We start from the raw sequence: 20,655 nt of genomic DNA, 5'->3' as shown, positions 1-20,655 counted from the left end.
GCAATTAGCAACAATATTCACGAAGTTTCTATTGATGCTATTTAAGAAGATTTGTTGGCATCCTAGGCAATTGGGCGACTAACTGTAAGTTTTGTGATTCAAACCTCTCAGCTGCTCTGTGGGAGCGAGGTGAGGCTGTCTTCTCCAGTAAAGATCCACAGCCTTGAAAAGCCGGTAGAGATTTTGCTATGAGATAGAACGGTGTCTATGGCAAGATACTTGCTTAGGGATTTGAAGGTATTTAGCATATTTTCAGTATTTTATTAATAGAAAAACAATGCAATAAATTTTGAATGAGTAGTTTGTTCCTGATGCTGGAAAAAATTTGGAGCCATGAAGGAATTCTCCTCTCTAGGACTTAACATTAAAGAGAGCCTGTGGGCAGCCTGAAATGCTTGCTAGGTGACCACCTGGATCCACTTGTTCGGTGGAAGTGGGAGAAATGCAGCAATAAAGAGACAGAGACAGATTGAGTCAGGCCACTTACACCCATGGACTTGGTTCACAGGGGCTAGAGGAGATGATGAGAGAGGTTTGGCTCATCTGAAGTTTATGACCAAACCCAAGGGACCTAGGGTTGTTGAAAAATTGTGACAGGGCCATTGGTCAAAAGGCAAGACAGCCATTGGGTACCCTGGTGAGATTAAGAGAGGGGCCTACAATGAGTTGACCAGAACCTGACCAGATTTTTGAGCCTGGGGATTGGTGCATAGTGCTGCTGATTTGTGGATGGTCTGTTCTGATTTGACTTTTCTTATGGATGCAGACTCACAGGGTTCCAAATGGAATGAAGATTTCTCACTTCAAAGAACATGCTTGTCTTCTCAGAGCACTGGGTTGATGTAAGTGGGCAGTATAGAAATCAGATTCCCAAAATGGGGAGGATAAAGGCATGAAGTGGCTGGCTTACAAACTTTCATAGTTGGGGGAAAAATATATTGATGGGATTATAGGATTAAGGTGTAGATGTTCACATAACGGCAATTGTTAGGCATAGAATATTTTTGTTTTGTTCACTTATAGACTATTATTTTTAAGTGATGCTGGCACATTTTGAATTGTATTCATTTTAGTTTTATCCTGGTAGGCATAAATATGACTTCAATATGTTTTATTTAAAATTTATGTATGGCTAAAGAGTTATGTAAAGTTGTCAAATTGACAAGGGGTGGTCAGTAGTATTTACATAATTTAATGTCAACCTGATAGATAAGTGTAGGGGTAGGGTCAAGCCTATCAATCAGATCATAGCCTGCTGATACCTCCTTGTGGGTATGGACTTAAGAAGATTCTGGAACCTTCCTTTCTTTCTCCCTGGAGGCAGGCCACATTCTCTCTGCTTCACTTTCCTATTGAGAAGCCACACTCAGAAGGCTGGAGGAACAACATAGAGATCTGTGACAGCATTGAGATGCTTTCACAGCCACTGAAGCCACAAGATTTTGTAGCCATTGGCCTGTGAACTCCCTGTATTTTGCATCATTGCATGTGGCTGCATGAGTCTGAAGAGAGATTTATCTGACTTATAGACTAATATCAGACTTATGAACTAGATCTGGACTGGGCTGGAATATTTTCTTGATATACAATTACACTTTGATATGAAGCTCTTTCTTATATCTGTGTGTGTGTCTCTGAGTTTGTTTCTCTAGTCAACCCGGACTACTGCACTTGCTTTTCTCTAATTTTGTTTTTGTTGGACAAAAATATACTAATAGAAATCTCTTTTCTCTTGCATATTCATATTTATTTTTTATTATCTGTTATTTTTCAGAGTAACTATTAATGGTTATATAATGTTATGCAAATACTCATCAGTGTTTTATCTTTATTTTTAACAAACCTTCATACAAGACAGTATTTATTCTTATAATTTATGTTAAATATGTTCTTTGAATTCAAACTTTCCTGATATTAATATAGTGATTTTACATTTGTTTTTATTTTCTTTTTCCTATTGTTAATTTTTCAAATATTCCTAATTACTTGTTTTTTAATATTTTCTTAATAGATATTAAATTTGATTTTTCATTACTAATTTAATCTAAAGTTTCTTTATTTTTAGTAGGTCAGCTTGGCATGTTAATATTTATTAAGTTTATCACTATGGCTTACATGAACAGCTTTAACTCTGTCATTTTAGGTTTTATAATGGTGTTTCAAAAAATTCATGGAAAATAGAATTATTTCTTTATGAACTTTTTGAGATCTTTTAAAATATGTTCTATCTGTATAGATTTGATTCATTTTCTCTTGTCTTCCCTACATTTTGTCAATCTATTTTTTAATATATTGTCAAGGAATAAAATATATTTTCTTTGTTGTATAGTTGTCATCTTCACATTTCTGTTCTTACTCCTACAGTTAAATATTCAAGACACGGAGCCGGTTGTTGATTTTTGCTGTTGCTATTTCCTAATTAAAAGTTGTCATTTTTGTTGATGCCATTGAGTCTATTTTTGACTTAAGGCAGCCTACAGGTGGCAGAGTAAAAGGATCCCATCAGGTTGTCTGGCCTTCGGTCTCTGAGGGAGGAGATCAGCCGTCTTTCGTCCAGAGCTGCTGGGTGTGTTGGGAGTGTGAACATTTTGTTTCGCAGTTAGGTACTTAACTATTTTGTCACCAGAGCTCCAACCAGATGTTGTCTTCTCCAGTGGCATTCAAAAAGAATTATTAGGAGCAGTATCTCTTAGTTTACATATGAAAAGTATTTTGGTGCCGTCTATTGAATGACAGTGTAGCTGAGCAAAAATATTGGGCCACATTTATTTCAAGTAATGCTTTCTCATTCCTACACTAACTTTTTGGACCGTTCAATTGTAACACAGAATGCACTATATCATAGTATTTCTTTCTAAGTTATTTGCATTATTTTCAAAGATTCACAAAACAATTAAAAACAATATCCCTGGCATGGAGTTGCTTGGCTCACAGTGACTCTAGGACAGAGTGTCACTTCCCTTGTGCATTTCCATGACTGTCAACTTTCCGGGATTAGGAAGCCTTGGTGGTTTCCAGCTGCAGGCTTTGCATTTCACCGGACAACACGTAACACACTATGCCACAGGGTTCCTGCCAAAATATTCCCCGGCCCAAAACAAACTTATTGCTGTTAAGTCGATTCAAATTCTCAGAGACATGAAAAGTAAGGTGACCAGACGTCCGGCTTTTGGCAGGACAGTCTTGATTTTTAACAATTTGTCCCACGTCCCGCGGCGTTTTAAAAAAAACTACTGATTTTTGGAAAGAATGCACAACAAGCTAGGGAATGGCGGGAGAACGGGAAGGGAATATACATAATACATAACGCCATTCAAACAACTGCTGATTTGTTGCCCTATATGTGGAAAATATTGTTATTAAAATATACTCTTATTTCTATATATACACTGTGCGCGTTGAAATGCTTAAAGAATTTTGTGAAACTGCGGAAGTCGAATATCAGAAAACACTTGGATACAGTAAAAAGCGCTGGTTAGCTCTTTTGCCAGCTGTCCAAAGAATTTTGAAAATACACGATCCTTTGATATCTTGCTTTCTATCACAGGATAAGTGTCCTAGAATTTTAGAAGAGTTTCTTGAAAAAGAATCTTCAAAAATTTGGCTAGAGTTTGTACACAATCAAGGAGCTCTTTTTCAAAATGTTATAAAACTTATTGAAGGTGACAAAATTTCGATAATCAAAGTAGCAAATGAAGTTAATAATTTAAAATTTCAGTGCCAAGAGCAGTTAGAAAATAATTTTCTTCTGTTAACTATCCGTAATAGTATAAGCCAGCTAGAAGAACAAGATGCAATAAATCGTGCAGATATCATGAATCACGATAAAAGTTCTATAATAAATGCATAGATTATTTAGAAGAGTGGACGGTATATTACAATGATATTGAACATTTTCATTAGGTTACATTAAAACAAGAACTTAATTGGAATGATGTGCAAAAATAATTTGATCATATTACTCAAATTTTCCAATATAGTACTATTTCCAAAAATGATCTTTTTAATGAGGTATCATTATTTAAAAATATATCTTGATAAGGAAAACGTTAAACCTTGGGTACCAGCAAAAATCACAATATAGAACAAATGGTTAGAAATATTTCATCATTTTGAAACAAACCATGTTCCATACAATAATGCACTAAAAATTGTGAAATATGTGTATGCGCTGTTCCTTACCAGGAACTAATGTTGCGACTGAACGTTTTTTCTATGGTAAATAAAGTGTGGACATCAGAAAAATCACAATTAAGTGTTGAGACTTTGAAAGCCATTTTATATGTGAAATATAATTTAGCAAATTCTTGTGAAAAATTTCATGACCTTTAAATGACAGCAATCTACTAAAAAAATTCACTCAAGTGGGAAATTTACCAAAGAATAAAATACTATACATATTTTAATGTATTATATTTGTAAATTGCACTTATGTTGAAATTTTAAAAATATATTACACTATTTTGCATTCTATGAAAATTTGTGTTGCTCCATATAGACCAAATTTTTCATCAGGAACTGCTCCCCTCCCCCGGGCAATGGTGTCCCGCTTTACCAATGTTAAAATCTGGTCACCTTCCACTAACTGCATCTGGATATTTAAATTAACTAAAGTTAAATATATATTTCTTTGTAGAACTTTGCAGATGATCAACAGCCACTTGTTCCTGAGGCTCTCCTTTGGCCAGTGCCGCTATAGAGCACAGTTCCAGGAGACAGAAATCACACAGAGCGCTACTGCACATGCAGATGGTCACTGGAGGGTCTACTTGTTTTACAGCTTTCTCATGTCCAGGACTGTACTTTTAATAGAGGGATTTCAAAGATGAAGATTTGAAAATTTAAATAATATGCTTTTTTTGAGAATGAAAATGAGAGAATTCCAAGCAATTACAAAAAACACAAATTTAGTCACAATCATTGGAAGAAAGCACATCATTGAGAATTCATTTAAAAAATTTTTAATTTTCCAAGGAAAGACAATCCTAATGTTTTCTTAAAGGAAACCATTAAGTGATTAATATTTATCTAGAACATCCCGGGATGGTCCTCTCTGAATATGTTTCTTCGCACCATTCATGATTCCCTTTGCTTTCATATATGTCTTATGACCCTTATTTCCTCTTTGGGGCAGGGCAGAATTTGATCTAATGGGCCTCCTTCATGACATAAAAGAACAGACCAGAATTATCTTTTCTGTGGTTTAGTGATTAAGCAAGTAAGGAACTGAAGAACTGGGTGAATGGTAAACACAAGACAAATTCACCTGTTTACTATTTAGGCAACATAACATGTTAAAATCTCAGTTACAAATCTGGACACTAAAAGAAGATGTAGAAGCATCATAAAATCTGAGGTTGTACTAAATTGTTGAAAAGAATTTGTCATAGTGAACTTTATTTGGCATTTACTATTAGATATTCATTGTTGTCTACGCAATAGGTAAAGTAAAAAAATGATGAATAAGCATGTCTCTGTGCTTGAAAACCTTTAACTTGTAAGGGGGTATTGATAAAGAATGTGTAAATCAGTTCCTTACCAAACTGTAAGGGATTACAAAATCCCTTCAAAAGTAAAAGTGTGATCAGTCTGGAGAAAAACATTGTATCATCAGCAGTTTGTTACAATGAAGCTTGATCTTTATAAATGAAGAAAGAATAAACAGCTTTCTTTTTATTTGGATTTTACTTTGAGAACAAAAGGTTGGAGAACTTTTCCAATCTTGTTATTAACTAAATGAAATGTTCATGAAATTGTAGTACCTTTACCCTTTTATAAAATACTAAGTTTGTGTAGCACGTAAGTTCCTCATATAAACCTATAATTTCTTGGACAATCTTGATTTCAAGGAGTTTCCAAGATTTCCTGAAGAGAGTGTGCTGCCTTATATTCCTGGGAAATAAAGAATGTTTAAACCAATCTTGAGAAAAATAATGAGTTCAGGACAAATTTTTATAATTCAGTCTATTCCTTGGTTTAGCAGGGAAATGTATAATGTTTAGAATATAGAGCTCAATTGTGTATTTCTCCTTGAGGACTAAGTTCAATGTGCATTGTTTTACTTATAATACCTACCATTCATAGAAAATTTACTATATATAACTATAATTCATTCTGAAGCTATTTATAAACATCCTGTACTAGAGGAAGAACCTGAGGCTCAACATAGGGAGGCAACATAGTTATAATCACACACTTTAGACTGAAACTACTTCTCGATTTTCAGCCCATATTTTTGCTCTCATATTCAAAGACTGATACTCTTCCAGGTTTCACTTTCCCTCTCCACCCCACCACCACCTCGCTTAATGCTATCTTTCGTAGAAGTCTAAAACAGGGTAGCAATAAATCTTTCATGTATTTTCCAATCATCTTGTTTATGGTGAGAAATTTTGTAGAAGGGAGCCTTAAAATAAAACCAGAGGATCTAGATTTCATTCATGTATCTACTACTCTTTGTGAAAACTTGAATAAATCACTTCAATTCACTGAACATTAGTTTCTTCATCTATAAAGTGGGGACATTGCGTTTCATGGACTCTAAAATTTCTTAGAGCTCTTAACAACTCATGAATATGTAATAGAATGTTACTTAGTTCTACAAAACCACATCTGTAATGTGAAATAATCTATATCAAAGAATTTTCTCTGTGTGGCTTAGATTCGGAGGATACTCAAAGGTAATGTTGAGTGGTTTGGATAACTGAAATCTAATAGATCAATAAAAGAGATATTTAAGGGCAAGGGCTTAGGTTCTTAGCTCTCATTTTGCACTAAAAGCCCCCCACATTTTTTTATTACAATACAATTTTGTGTATGGACTTTTTTCAGAATTTTATTTGTAGACCAAAGGGCATAAAAATAAGGTCATACTTTGTTCATACTTTTGCTATAGAAAGAGCCAAATAAGAAACTGGAGCAAGTTTCCTATATAAATTTAAGCATTCCCTGGTGGGGTTTGATTGAGTGGTATGTAGCCAAGAGGAATTACTGGGAGCCAAATAAAGGTTGAGCATGATAGTGGGACAGGAGGAAAGTAAAGGAAATAGAGGAAAGAGCCAGGAGGCAAAGGACATTAATAGGGGTATAAATACAGGTATATACATATGTAAATATAGTTTTATATAATGATAGACAGTTCTATATACATATATTATATGTCAAATATTATGGTAGCAGCTAGACATTGGGTCTCTTCTCAAGAACTCCCTCAATGAAAGAACACTTTCTTCTAATAACTTAGCATACTGTGATGCTCACCTTCCCGACACGATCACTAAAGACAAAATGGGTGCATAAATGTGTTAGTCCGGGCTGATTAGAGAAACAAATCCAGAGAGACTCATATGTGTAAGACAGAGCTTTATATCAAAGAACAATTGTACACTGAGAAAATATCCCATCCCAATCCAAGTTAAATTCAATGTAAATCCAATATTAGCCTATCTGTCTGATATGGGCTATCAATCTATAAATTCCTCTTCAGACTCATGCAAAACATGCAACGACAATGAATGCAGGAAGGTCACAGGTTAGTGGGTGGAACTTCGTGCAGGAAGGTCACAGGTTAGTGGGTGGAACTTCGTGTGGATCCAGTGGCAGTGCAAACATCTCAGTGTTGGCATGGGTCTTCATGTGGCTCCTCCAAATGCAGGGCTCTAGTGTAGCTCCATGTGTCTTGGCAGCAGGGAAGACAAATCAGACAATGTCTGCCCTCCAATGAACTATTTATATCCTTGAGCTTCCAAATGAGGTCAACAAGGTATGACCTAATTGACAGGCTAGACTTTACCCCTTCGCAAGTTGACAGGAGATTATGTAACTACCACAGACTACCCCTTGTCAATTTGACACTTTTACACACTCTTTAGCCGTAAATAATTTTAAAACAAAACAATTGGAAAATCATATCTGAACCTAACAGGATAAAAGCAAAACTTATACAATTCAATATGTGCCAAAGCTTCCTTTAAATATCATATTCTCTAACTGAAATAACACAACAATATTCTATGCCTAACAATTGCAGTTAAGTAACACCTACACCATAATCCAATGAATATATTTCTCCACCTCTGAAAGTTTGTAAGCCAACCACTTCATGCCTTTATCTGCCCATTTTGGGTATCCAATTTCTATACTGCCCACTTATATCAACCCCGTTCCCCGAGGAGACAATCATGGTCTTTGATGTGAAAAATCTTCATTCTAGTTGGAACCTTGTGAGTCCACATCCATGAGCAAAGTCAAATCAGGATGAGCCATCCATAAAGTCAGCAGTAATACGTACCAGTTCACAGGCTCAAATATATTCCCTCAGCTGGTCAGTTTCTGCTCAACTCAATGTAGCTGTCTCACTTTGCCTCACCAGGGTGCCCATTTGTCTCTTCAACTTTAAAACATGGGCCCGTCACAAATTCTCAACAACCCTAACCCCCTTATGCTAAATCATGAACTTCAGGCTAGTCAACCCGTTCTAATCTTCTCCTCTAGCTCCTATAAACCAGGCCCACAGGTGTCAGTGGCCACACTCAACCCAATGCAAGCACTCCCTCAATGAAAAAACACTTTCTTCTAATAATCTGGGATTCTGGTCTCTTTATTGCAGCATTTCTCCTACTTCCACTCAACAAATGGATCCAGGTGGTCATCTAGCAAGCATTTCAGCCTGCCCACAGGGTCCCTTCAACGTTCAGACCTAGAGAGGCATTTTCTTCATGGTTCCAGATTTTCAGCTTCTGACAAAAACCATTTGTTCCAAATTGAAAAATCTAAAAAGTTCTTTTTATTCCCCTTCAATCTGTCAACAGTCCTCTAGGCAAGTCTATTCACCTCAGAGTGTCCTGAGCACTAAAGATACTGGTGGGTTTTATCTTTTCAGAGGCTTCTTTGCAGGCCTGTCTTAAACCCATTTAATAATCCAATTTTAATGGCTGAAGACATGGGGGTTTACAAGCTCTCTACTGCAAACTTTCAGAGAAACATTTCTGTCAATTATTATATCAATAACAGTAAGCAGAAGAAATCAGTATAAACAAAGTAGAATCAGATCCTAAACTCAATTCTGAAAACAGTCAAATTCAATCCTTATCTAATTTATCTTAATCCTTATCTAAACTATTCAATGAATACAATGTATGGCCTTAGGCCTTTGGCTGCATTGCCTGAAGCCAGGGCCAGGCTTTCTGTCAGCCATTTAGGTCTCTGTCAGCAGTTTTCAGGAAAGAGTACCATTTCTGAGAAATTCAAATGATCATTTCATCCCCTGAGCTCAAAATATACATTAATCACATTCATTATCACCATTTAAGACAGGACTGACCAAAGACAACCACAAAACAACATAATAAATATTTAAGTTCCCACATTCTTAATAGAAAACGACTCAGAAAAATTCATGGTTATATCTGTTCTCTGTTAGCCAAAGAAGAAACACTACCATGAGGCACAGGTTAAAGAAGCATCCACTCTCCATCTTTATGATTTGTTTCCGTAATACCCCCCTCCTAGCGTACCATACTGTGTCACTCCAGGTAGACTAGAGGATCAAATCCAGAAATACTCTTAAATATAAGAAAGAACTTTTATCAAAGGGCAATTGTATATTGAGAAAACATCTCAGCCCTATCATAAGTCCAATATTAGCCAATATGTCCAATACCAATTTACAAATTCCTCTTCAGTCTCACCAAAAACATGCAATGACACCAAATGCAGGAAGATCATAGGCCAGTGGGTGGAATGTCTTGTCGACTCAGTGGCAGTGTAAGCATCTCAGTGCTGGCAGGGGTCACCATATGGCTCCTTCAACATCTAGGGCTTTAGTGTAGTTCCATGTGTCTTGTCAGCAGGAAGATGAAGCAGTGAATATCTACCTCCAGTGAGCTATTATCTCCAAATGAGACTCCAAATGAGGTCATCAAGGTGCGTCCTGATTGACAGGCTAGACTGCCCCCCTTCACAAGCTCACAGTAGATTTTGTAACTACCACAAAAAGCAAATTGTGGTGAAGAAAATTGATGATGCCCAGCTATCAAAAGATATAGCTTCTGGGATTTTAAAGGCTTGAAGGTAAACAAGCAGCCATCTAGCTGGAAAGCAACAAAGTCCATATGGAAGAAGAACATCAGACTCTGTGATCATGAAATGTCCACAGGATCAGGTGTCAAGCATCAGAAGACCCTAAACAAACAACTGTAAGTTTTCAAGGTAGGTAGGGAGCAGAGTAGAGACCCAAAGCCCATCTGTAGACAATTGGACATGCCCTCACAGAAGTGTCACAAAAAAGGGGACAAGCCAGAAAGGGTGCAGTGTAGCACTGATGCCAATTTTACCTTACATATCTGGCTAGACCAGAGCATGTACACTGGTACACATAAGAGCTCTTGACACAGGGAATCCAAGACAGATAAACCCCTTAGGAATAATAATTGGAATAGTGGTACCATGAGCACAGGGGCAAGGTGGGAGGAGAAAGGGGGAACCAATCACAATGATCAGTATAATTGAAACTCCCTACCCCAAGGGGGGTGAACAATAGAAATGTGGGTGAAGGGAGGCGTGGGCAGTTGGTGTAAGATATGAAAATAATAATTTATAAACTATCAAGAGTTCTTGAAGGAGGTAGGGTGGGGGAGGAAGGAAGAGTGAGTAGCTTATAGCAAGAGCTCAAGTGGAAACGAAATGTTTTGAAAAGGATGATGGAAACATGTACAAATGTGCTTGACACAATGGATGCATGGCTTGCTGTAGGAGCTGTAAGAACCCCCAATAAAATGACTTTAAAAATATTTTTAAGCATTCAACATTGTTTCCCTAAACTTTAAGATATACATGTAATAGTTATGATTTTCTGTCATCTTTGTTGAACCTGGATTCTCAGTGCTTTGGCAGTTAAAACAAAATAATTCCCTATGATATGACCTGGCTAAAAGCAGAGGATGCCAGAAAGATGTTTATTTGTGTTTTATTGACTGTGCTAAGGCATTTGACTGTGTGTATCATAACAAACTATGCATAATTTGGAGAAGTATGGGAATTTTAGAACACATTACTGTGCTCCTGTGGAACTTGCAAATTGATCAGATTGCATACCCTTACTTGCTGACACTGAGGAGGACTTAAAGCACCTGTTGATGAAGATCAAGGATTGTAGCATCAGTATGACTTAAACTTCAATGTAAAGGAAACCCCAATCCTCATAACTGTACCTACATGTAGCATCATCTTAAATAGAGACAAGATTAAAGTTGCCAAAAATTTCATCTTGCTTGAATTCACAATGTTAATGGAAGCAGCAGCAAGAGATCAAATGATGCATTACATGGGATAAATCTGAAGCACAAGACCTCTTTAGATTGTTGAAAAGCAGGTGGTAACTTTGAGGACCAAGGTGAACCTGATTCAAGTCATGGTATTTTTAATTGTCTCATACAAATGTGAAACTTAGACATTGAACAAAGAAAAGACAAAAGAAGAATGGAAGCATTTGCATTAAGGTGCTGGAGAAGAATTTTGATTGTTCTATGGACTACCAAAAGAACAGAAAAATCTGTCTTGGGAGGACTATAAACAAAATGCTCCTTGGCAGCAAGGATGGCCAAGAATTTTTCTCAAGTACTTTGGACTTGTCAGGAGAAACGAGTCCCAGAGAAGCACATCATGCTTTGTAAAGTAGAAGGGCAGCTAAAAAGAGGAAGGCCCTCAACAAGATGGATTGTCACTGTGACTACAACGATGGGCTTAATTTTAGGAACAACTGGGAGGCTTGTGCAAGACCTGAAACTGTTTCATTCTATTGTGCATAGGATTACTATGAGTTAGAACTGACATTTTGGTACCTAACAACAACAAAATAATGTGACCTAACATAATTTAATCACCTCAATAGTGGGGTTTGCTTTAAGCAGCTTTCATTGTAAGAGGATTAGGGTGGAAGGGGGCACTCTTATTTAGATCACAGCCAGGATGCAATCAATTGAAATGATGTTTCCTCAAGTGTGTTCCCTGCTTCTAATATAAGTAGATGCAGTGGGAAAGCTTACTTTCTTTTTCTGGGTGAATGCTGCTGCATCTGGCTCATTGCCTGGCTCTTTGGATTTGAGCCATAGATCTACCATATTGCCTGCTGATTCTGGGAATCACTGAAGGCTGGCCATCTGACCTGTGAACTTGGACTCACCCTTCCCTGAAGCAACCATTTTTGGATTTATTCACCTCTGCAGCTACCAACCCCTGGTCTTCTTGCTGATCTTGAGTTTCTTGGGACCCTCCATGCAACCTAAGTCAAGTGAAACCTTCAGCCTTACATTTGACGCATTGACACAGTACCTGCCAGTACATGGACTTACCCACTTCCACAACCTTGTGAACCATTTCTTTGTTTATATTTATCTTCATGTATACATACATAAGCTCCAATGGTTTTTTTTCTAGACAAATCATGCTAAGACAATATGGGATCCATATGAATTCAGTAATATGAAATCTGATTAAATTCACCTTTGTCAATATCCTCAGTGCTGATCAAATTTAGAATTTTAGATTTCACAAGATATATTTATTCTCAAAGCAATCACAGTACCCTGGTTGAGGTAGTTAGTTTATTGTGCCAGACTGGCCGATAAACACATGTGGGATTAATTGAAGCGTGGTGAGATAAATGGCTCGGCAAGCCTCACCTTTCTTGTCTCTCGCTCTTTGATGATTGGACCAGTGTCCGGCTGCCTTGCTTGTTCTGTGCCTCAATTTGCAAGCTATACTACCTGTGGGACGCCTAACCTATAGATTGTGTAGCTGTGATTTGAGGTTCCTTCAAGACCTGCTTCACCACACAATTGGAATTTACATCTCTTGAGCTGGGGACTGACTGTTGGTCACCTGGCTGACTGCTGGTGACCTTGCTGACTGCTGGTGACCTTGCTGACGGTTGGTGACTTTCCTTGCTGTTTGCTGCCTGTCCCGGGATAGCCTGAATCTCTCTCTACAGAGGACTACCTGGCAGCCCTCAAGACTTGAAGGACTGCCAGTGTCTCACAACTCTCTCACGGGGTTGACTTGCACTAAGCTATTTGTACTGCTTCATAATTTAGCTGTTCCTTTCTTTTATTATATATCTATCTATCTGCATGTGATTTAACTGTTCCTTTCTTTTATTATCTCTCTCTATATCTATAATTATTAGCAATCTGGTTTTGTCTCTCTAGAGAACCCTGTCTACCACACTCATAGACATAGATATTTACAAAAATCATCATAAAAGTATGCATCTATTAGTAATATGTCAAAGTCTTTGAGGACCATGAAGGAGATACTACTAGCACAGTGTGGTTTTCATTTTTTATCCTTCTATCAAGACTTGTCCCTAGGTTCCATTTTTCAAATCTGTTTATTACTTGCATCTTTTTTCTTTGTCCTCTTACTCCATATGCTATATTTGTTCCTTGTGCTTTTATAGACATGAAGCAATCCACTTCCTTCTGTTCCCTAGTCTACTCTGCCTAGGACTATTACTTTTTACTTCAACGTCCTCACTCACCCACAAGTGCTCTGGATCCTCACACTCACAAAAGAGGAGTGTGTTAGTCTGAATATAATAGAGGAACAAATCCAGGAAGACTCATATGTATAAAAGAACATTGAATATTGAGAAAACATGCCAGCCCAATCAAGATCAAGACCAAAAGTCCAATATTAGCCAATATGTCCAATACCAATCTATATAGTCCTCTTCAGACTCACGAAACACATGCAATATGCCAAATGCAGGAAGATCACAGGCCAGTGGACAGGAAATCTTGTGGATCCAGTGGGGGGTGTAAGCATCTCACAGTTGGCAGGGGTCTCCATGTGGCTCCGCCAGCTCAGGGCACTAGCCTAACTCCATGTGTCTTGTCAGCTGCAATGTCTCCCAGGGAGTGAGCATGTGTCCTGCTTCCAACTAGTTATTTATCTTCTTAGATGAGCTCATCGAAAGTTATTTATCTTCTAAATGAGATCATCAAACTGTCCTCTGATTGACAAACTAAACTGCACCCCTTCACTCGTAATCCTCTCAAGTTGACAACAGACTACCACAAGGAGGTTAATCTGAAAAATAGTGCAACCAAAGGCATAAAAGCACTGATTCTGAAATCAAACTACCTGATTACCCCATTAACTAACATATGACATTTAGCAAGATAATTATCTGTGCTTGATTTACTCATTTATAAAATAGGAATAACGATATTACTTGCCTCTTACTAATATGTTAATTAATTAATATATTCAACATGCACATAATAGTGCTTCATACTTATCAGTTACCATAAACTTGTTAGATATTATTAGATAAAGATGTACAGAATGAAAATTTAGATGCTAAATAATGCCAAAATTTAAATAAGAGTGTTGTCAGACAGAGGAATAAATAAAAAGAATGAGGAGTCTAAATTAGGGGATGGGTGGAAGAGCAGAAAATAGAGTCATGGTAACCAAATAATAAAAAATGTAAATAATAAGAAATAAAATAATTATTGAAATGTAATGTTTTCAACAATTTAAAGGCTGAAGTATTCTATTAGATGTAAGAATAAAAAGGACATTAATGATCATAACTAGAATTCAGATTATCTACTGATAAAATAAGCCAAATTAATTCATTTATAGAGTGTCTGTATTATGAAACAGATTTTTCTTTGTGCTTATAAGTAGAATCAGGAGGACAGAAGAGAGGATGGTGTATAGCCAAAAGAAAATGAATGGTAGAAAAAACGTGGAATAATTCGAGACTAAAAGGAAAAGACATGTGCTATGGTGGAGTGAGATTATTTCCTCAGTGAGAGTATTCTCTTCTATTTTTCTCTATTCTCTAAAGTTGTGAGTACACATGCTTGTGGATTGGAAGACTCAATATGGTAAAGATGTCAGTTCTGCCCAAAGCACTATGTAAGTTCAATGTTATCCCGATACAAATATCACCATCCTTCTTCAAAGAACTGGAAAAACTGACTAACAACTTCATATGGAGGGGGAAGAAGTCCAGAATTAGCAGAGAACTCCTCAAGAAGAAGGACAAAGTAGGAGGACTTGCTCTACCTGACTTTAGCATGTGTTATATGGCCACAGTAGTCAAAACAGTGTGGTACTGGTATAATGACCGATAATCAGACCAATGGAAAAAAAAAACTGAAGACCCAGAAATGAAAACCTCAACATACAGGCAAATGACATTTGATAAGGGCCCAAAAAATATCAAATGGTAAGCAGATGCTCTCTTCAATAAATGGTGCTGGAAAACATGGATATCTACCTTCAGAAAAATGAAGCAAGATCCTTACCTTACTCCATGCACCAGAATAAACTCAAGGTGGGTCACAGACTTTGAGATAACGTCCCAAAATTAGGGCCATTATGAAGGAATTGGGACAAACCTGGGATCTTGGCACAAGGGAATACATAGGCTATCAGAACTAGGGAAGGACACAACTACAGAGGAGTCACAAATAGACATATTTGTGGGATATATTGAAAATAAGTCACCTGTGTATATCAAAAGAATTCACCAAGAGAGTAATAAGAGAGCCCACTGACTGGGAAACATCCTTTAGCAATGACACCTCAGACAAAGGCCTAATTATTAAAATCTACAATACTTTGAAAACTTTCAGTGAGAGAAAAACTAACTGCCCACTGAGGAGGTGGGCAAAGGACCTGAACCAAAGTTTCACAGTGTCTGAAATAAACATATTAGGAAATGTTCCCGATTCTTAGCCATGAGAGAAATTCAAATTAAAACAACTAAGAGATACCAAGTAACACCTTCAAAGATAGCCCAATTCAAAAACTCAGAAAGGAACAAGTGTTGGAGGGGCTGCGGTGAGATAGGAACTGTCATCCACTGCTGTTGAACTTGTAGGTATGTACAGCCACTATGGAAATCCATTTGGCAGTATCTAAAACAGATTGAAAATTAGCTACCATACGATCCAGCAATCCCCTACTGGGCATATACCCATAGAGGCAAGAAACAAACCACGGCCAGACATCTGTGCTCCAATGTTCATTGCGGCTCAGTTCACATTGCAAGGAGATGGAAAACACCCAAATTTCCATCAACAGATGCATGGATTGAAAAACAGCACTGAAGCTGGAGCTAGGGGAGAGGGAAATGTCTGATCAGAGCACAGGGGAGCAAAGGAATAGGGAGGAAGAGACAGTGGAGCACATCCTGGCCCACCAGGCCTGGAGGATGATATCAACCCTCCAAACAGCCAATACACAGAGCTGACCATATGGCTGATCCCACTATGAGACACGCCATGCTGTCCCTTGCTGACCCATGGCCCTATGGGGAACAACACCGGAGACTCCGTGTCGGGATTGGCCCGGACTGACTCCATGACATGGAGGCAAAACACTAAAGGGAAGAAGCAATGGGGGCGGAGGGGGGGGAGGGGAGCAGGGAGTTCCCTAGGGAGTGCAAAAGATTGACTCTGGGGCCAGAGCGTGGCACCCCATCGGACTTGGCTGGAGGACACACCCAGATGTCAACAATCAGACCTTGATCGATTTACAGGTTTTCTTTCTTTTTAAGCATTTTTTCTTTTTTAATTAATTATTCTTTTATGAGTCATTGGTTTCCTTTTTTGTTGTCATCGTTGTTTTCTTTTGTCACTTTGTCTTGCTAGTTTGGTGCATATTATTATCTCTGCAGATCTATCTAGATAAGATAGGCTGGATGAACAGTGTGGAGGAGGAAATAATGGGATCGATGGTTCTCTGGGGACATGGGAAAGGGGGAGGCTGGCGTAAGGAGGTGGTGTTGACCAATCCAGGGACAGAGGAGCAACAAGTGATTAAAATTTTTGGCAAGGAGGTTGTGAGAGGCATGGTAGGAATTCTGCAAGGGTAACGTAAACGAGAGAAATTACTGAAACCCAAATGGAGACTGAGCATGATAGTGGGACAAGAGGAAAGTAAAAGGAAATAGAGGAGAGGTCTAGGAAGCAATTGACATCTGTTGAAATCTAAATACAGGCATGTACATATATTTACATATGATGATGAAGAAATAGATCTATGTACATATGTTTATAAGTTTAGTATTAAGGAAGAAGATGGACATTGGGCTTCTACTCAAGCACTCACTCAACACAAGTACACTTTATTCTAATAATCTGGCATTCTGACATGCTTACTTTCTTGACAAGATCGCTGAAGACAAATGAGTGCATAAACAAATGTGGAGAAGAAAGGCTGATGGTGCCCAGCGATCAAAAGATATAGTGTCTGCGGTTTTAAAGAGTTGCAGATAAACAAGCAGTCATCTAGCTGAGAAGCAACAAAGCCCACATGAGAGAAGCAGATCAGACTGTGTGACCATGAAGTGTAGATGGGACCAAGAATCAGACATCAAAGAACTAAAAATCATATCAGTGGGTGCCTACCTTCCTGATATGATCACTGAAGACAAATGGGCTCATAAGCAAATGTGGTGAAGAAGGCTGATGGCACCCGGCTATCAAAAGATATAGCATCTGGGGTCTGAAAGACTTGAAGATAAACAAGCCGCCATCTAGCTCAAAAGCAACAAAGTCCATTTGGAGGAAACACACGAGTCTGTGTAACCATGAGGTGCCAAAGAGATCATGTATCAGGAATAAAAGAATAAAAAATCATATCATTGTAAATGAGTGGGAGTTCAGAGTGGAGGCCCAAAGCCCATCTGTAGGAAACTGGACATCCTCTTACAGAAGGGTCACGGGGAGGAGACGAGCCAGTCAAGGTGCAGGGTAGCAATGATGAATCATACAACTTTCCTCTAGTTCGTAACCCCCCCCCCCCACCATCATGATTCAAATTCTACCTTACAAATCTGGTTAGACCCAAGGATGTACACTGGTACAGATAGAAGCTGGAATAACAGGGAATCCAGGACAGATGATCCCTTCAGGAACAGTGGTGAGAGTGGCCATACTGGAAGGGTGGAGGAAAGTTGGGGTAGAAAAGGGGAACTGATTACAAGGATCTACATATATTCTCCTCCCTCAGGGATGGAGAACAGAAAATGGGTGAAGGGAGACATCGGACAGTATAAGTCATGACAAAGTAATAATAATTTATAAATTATCAAGGCTTAATGAGGGAGGGAGTAGCAGGGAGGGATGGGGGGAATTGAGGAGCTGGTATTAAGGGCTCAAATAGAAAGCAAATGTTTTGAGAATGATGATGGCAACAAATTTATAAATGTGCTTGGCACGTGGATGGATGGATGGATTGTGATAAGAGTTGTATGAGTCCCAAATAAAATGATTTTTTTAAGTTGTGGGTATAATAGAAGATGACTAATGTTGAATAAAGTCATTGAGGTATGAAATTAAAATCCACAAGTTCAGATACAATGCTTGTAAGTTGATTTAATCATACTTTAAAAAAATAGTGCTCATTCTTTCTGTGGTAGACTTTATTCTAGGCAGTATAGATAGTGATAAACAAAAGAAGCAATTAATTTTGGCTATAACAGAGTCAGATTATACCTAAATTGATACAACTTTCCAAACCAGTAGCATAGTTATTCATATTTTAGAGAACATATTTCAATACAGTAAGTATCATGTTTAATAGACTTTCTGATCTTTAGATTTCTATATCAGAAAAAGCATAAACATTTATTTTTCCTGTTTACTTCTAGAGTGGTAGTAAAAGTCACATAAAAAGGAGACTCTAAATTATAGAAGACCTTATGACTATATTATATTTTGTTATGTAGTAACAACAATAGTAAATAAAAGGGGTCATATTCAAGTATCCACTGCTTATTAGATTATGATATAGTGGACAGATTACTAGATTATTATATACATATACACATTTGAAATTGTTTAGGCATTTAACATTAACTAATTCTCATATTTGGATGATTATTTTCTTCAAGTGCCTTAATAAGAGAATAATTTAATAGATTTTTGTTTTACCTCCTCAGCCTGCTTTGTGATTTTTAGCACAAGTGTGTCACTAATCTTCTAGGACCAGTTACATCCATATCAGCACTAAATGAAGATCAAGTTTTCAAAGATATGACATTGGTAATGTGTTAAAACTACTGGGTGTTTATTAACATAGATAGCAGAATTAGTCCCAGACACCAACAGAGAGCACTAGGGCCCCTTAGCTTTGTGAATCTCCTCAGAGGCATCTGTTTTCTCCATGCCTTCCTTTTAGTGTGCAGTTCTGAGTTACATAGCTTTATGGCTTGTGTTCTGGGCCACCTGATAATTCCGTGACCCACTGTGCCATTTAAAATACATGTCTTCTGCTTAAATCAGCCAACTATTTTCTATATCTCGAAACTGTAAATGCTGAATGATAGATTTGCATAAGTGTTTATCTTTTCCTAAATTACAGTTTTTAATATTGGGATCTTTGTTGTAGAATTCAAAAGATTTCATTTTATGAAAGAGTTTTCAAAATCATAAATTGTTACATTAATGAAAGAATTGTGCTTTGTAAATTTTCTGTTGTTATCATTTGTTTGATTGATTTAGAATTCAAGTTTTCCCTTTGTCTTGTCACTATTTTCAGCCAGAGTCTGAATATATGCTAATTTTCGGCATTTTGACTTAAAACGGGTCCTCTTATAGGAGGCCTCTTCTCAACAACTGCACCACAATATGGGAGTTTCCCAAGAGAAATTCCACATTTGGCTGCTCATCCAAATCTTTTCTCAAAACTGTACGCTGGAAAAGAAGTTAGAAACTTGTACTGTTTATTTCCTGGTGTGCATGAGGACAAAGGCACCGAGGTATGTGGGAGAAAAGATAAGAAAATGAGCATGAATTGATGTGACTTTCATTGAGCATGTGTTATATTCTAAACATTAGGGTGGGCATGTTGTATACTCAAATTTATTTACTGTACTGCTGGACTGTACCATCTTTGTGAAAAGGCTTTGACTGCTTAAATACTAGCAACCTCCAAATGATTCGCACAGTATTTGAATGAATGCTTGAGTAAATGAATAAACAACATCCCATAATGGGGATTCCAATCACCAAATTCCAGAGACTTGAAAGATAAAGTAGTCCTTCCAACATCAAAAATTTGAAAATAAAGATCGTATTAGAACACAGGATTGCCTAACTAGAAAAGCAGCAATCCCTACCCCCCGCCCAAAAAAAAAGCTATGGTAAGGGATCTGTACATGGAAGACAAGAAGAAAATGAAGTAGTGAAGAGGTACTTCAAATTACTGGCCTTATGATATACTTCCAATTGTTACCACTTTGCACACTCTAGGAGTTTTCTACTTTGGACACAAGGAGTTTCTATGAGTCAAAACAGACTTTACAGCAATTTACAACAATGATCTTTTTCATACCCAAAATAAATGCATAGTTTGAAGAAAACCTACAGAGACACAGCTCTTCTCCAGTCTTAATAAGTTAAGTACAGTCTAAGAAATTCATGAAACATCAGGGGCCTTCCCCTTTAGGACATGTTTATTTCCATCATGGCCTAGCACCAATTCATTTGATTTTTATCTTTCCTTTACCGTATTGGGAGGCCATGTCACACATGTATGCTTCTGTGCCTGAAAACTTTCTCCCAGCATTTGCTGTAAGAGGTCGTTATTTTTGCTCTGCTCAATCATCCCTACTTCTTTGATCGGTTCCGG

The sequence above is a fragment of the Tenrec ecaudatus genome, chromosome 8 (genome assembly GCF_050624435.1).
Source record: "Tenrec ecaudatus isolate mTenEca1 chromosome 8, mTenEca1.hap1, whole genome shotgun sequence".
Lineage (NCBI taxonomy): Eukaryota > Metazoa > Chordata > Mammalia > Afrosoricida > Tenrecidae > Tenrec > Tenrec ecaudatus.
The sequence above is the reverse complement of the archived record's forward strand: the minus strand, read 5'-3'. Positions refer to the sequence as shown.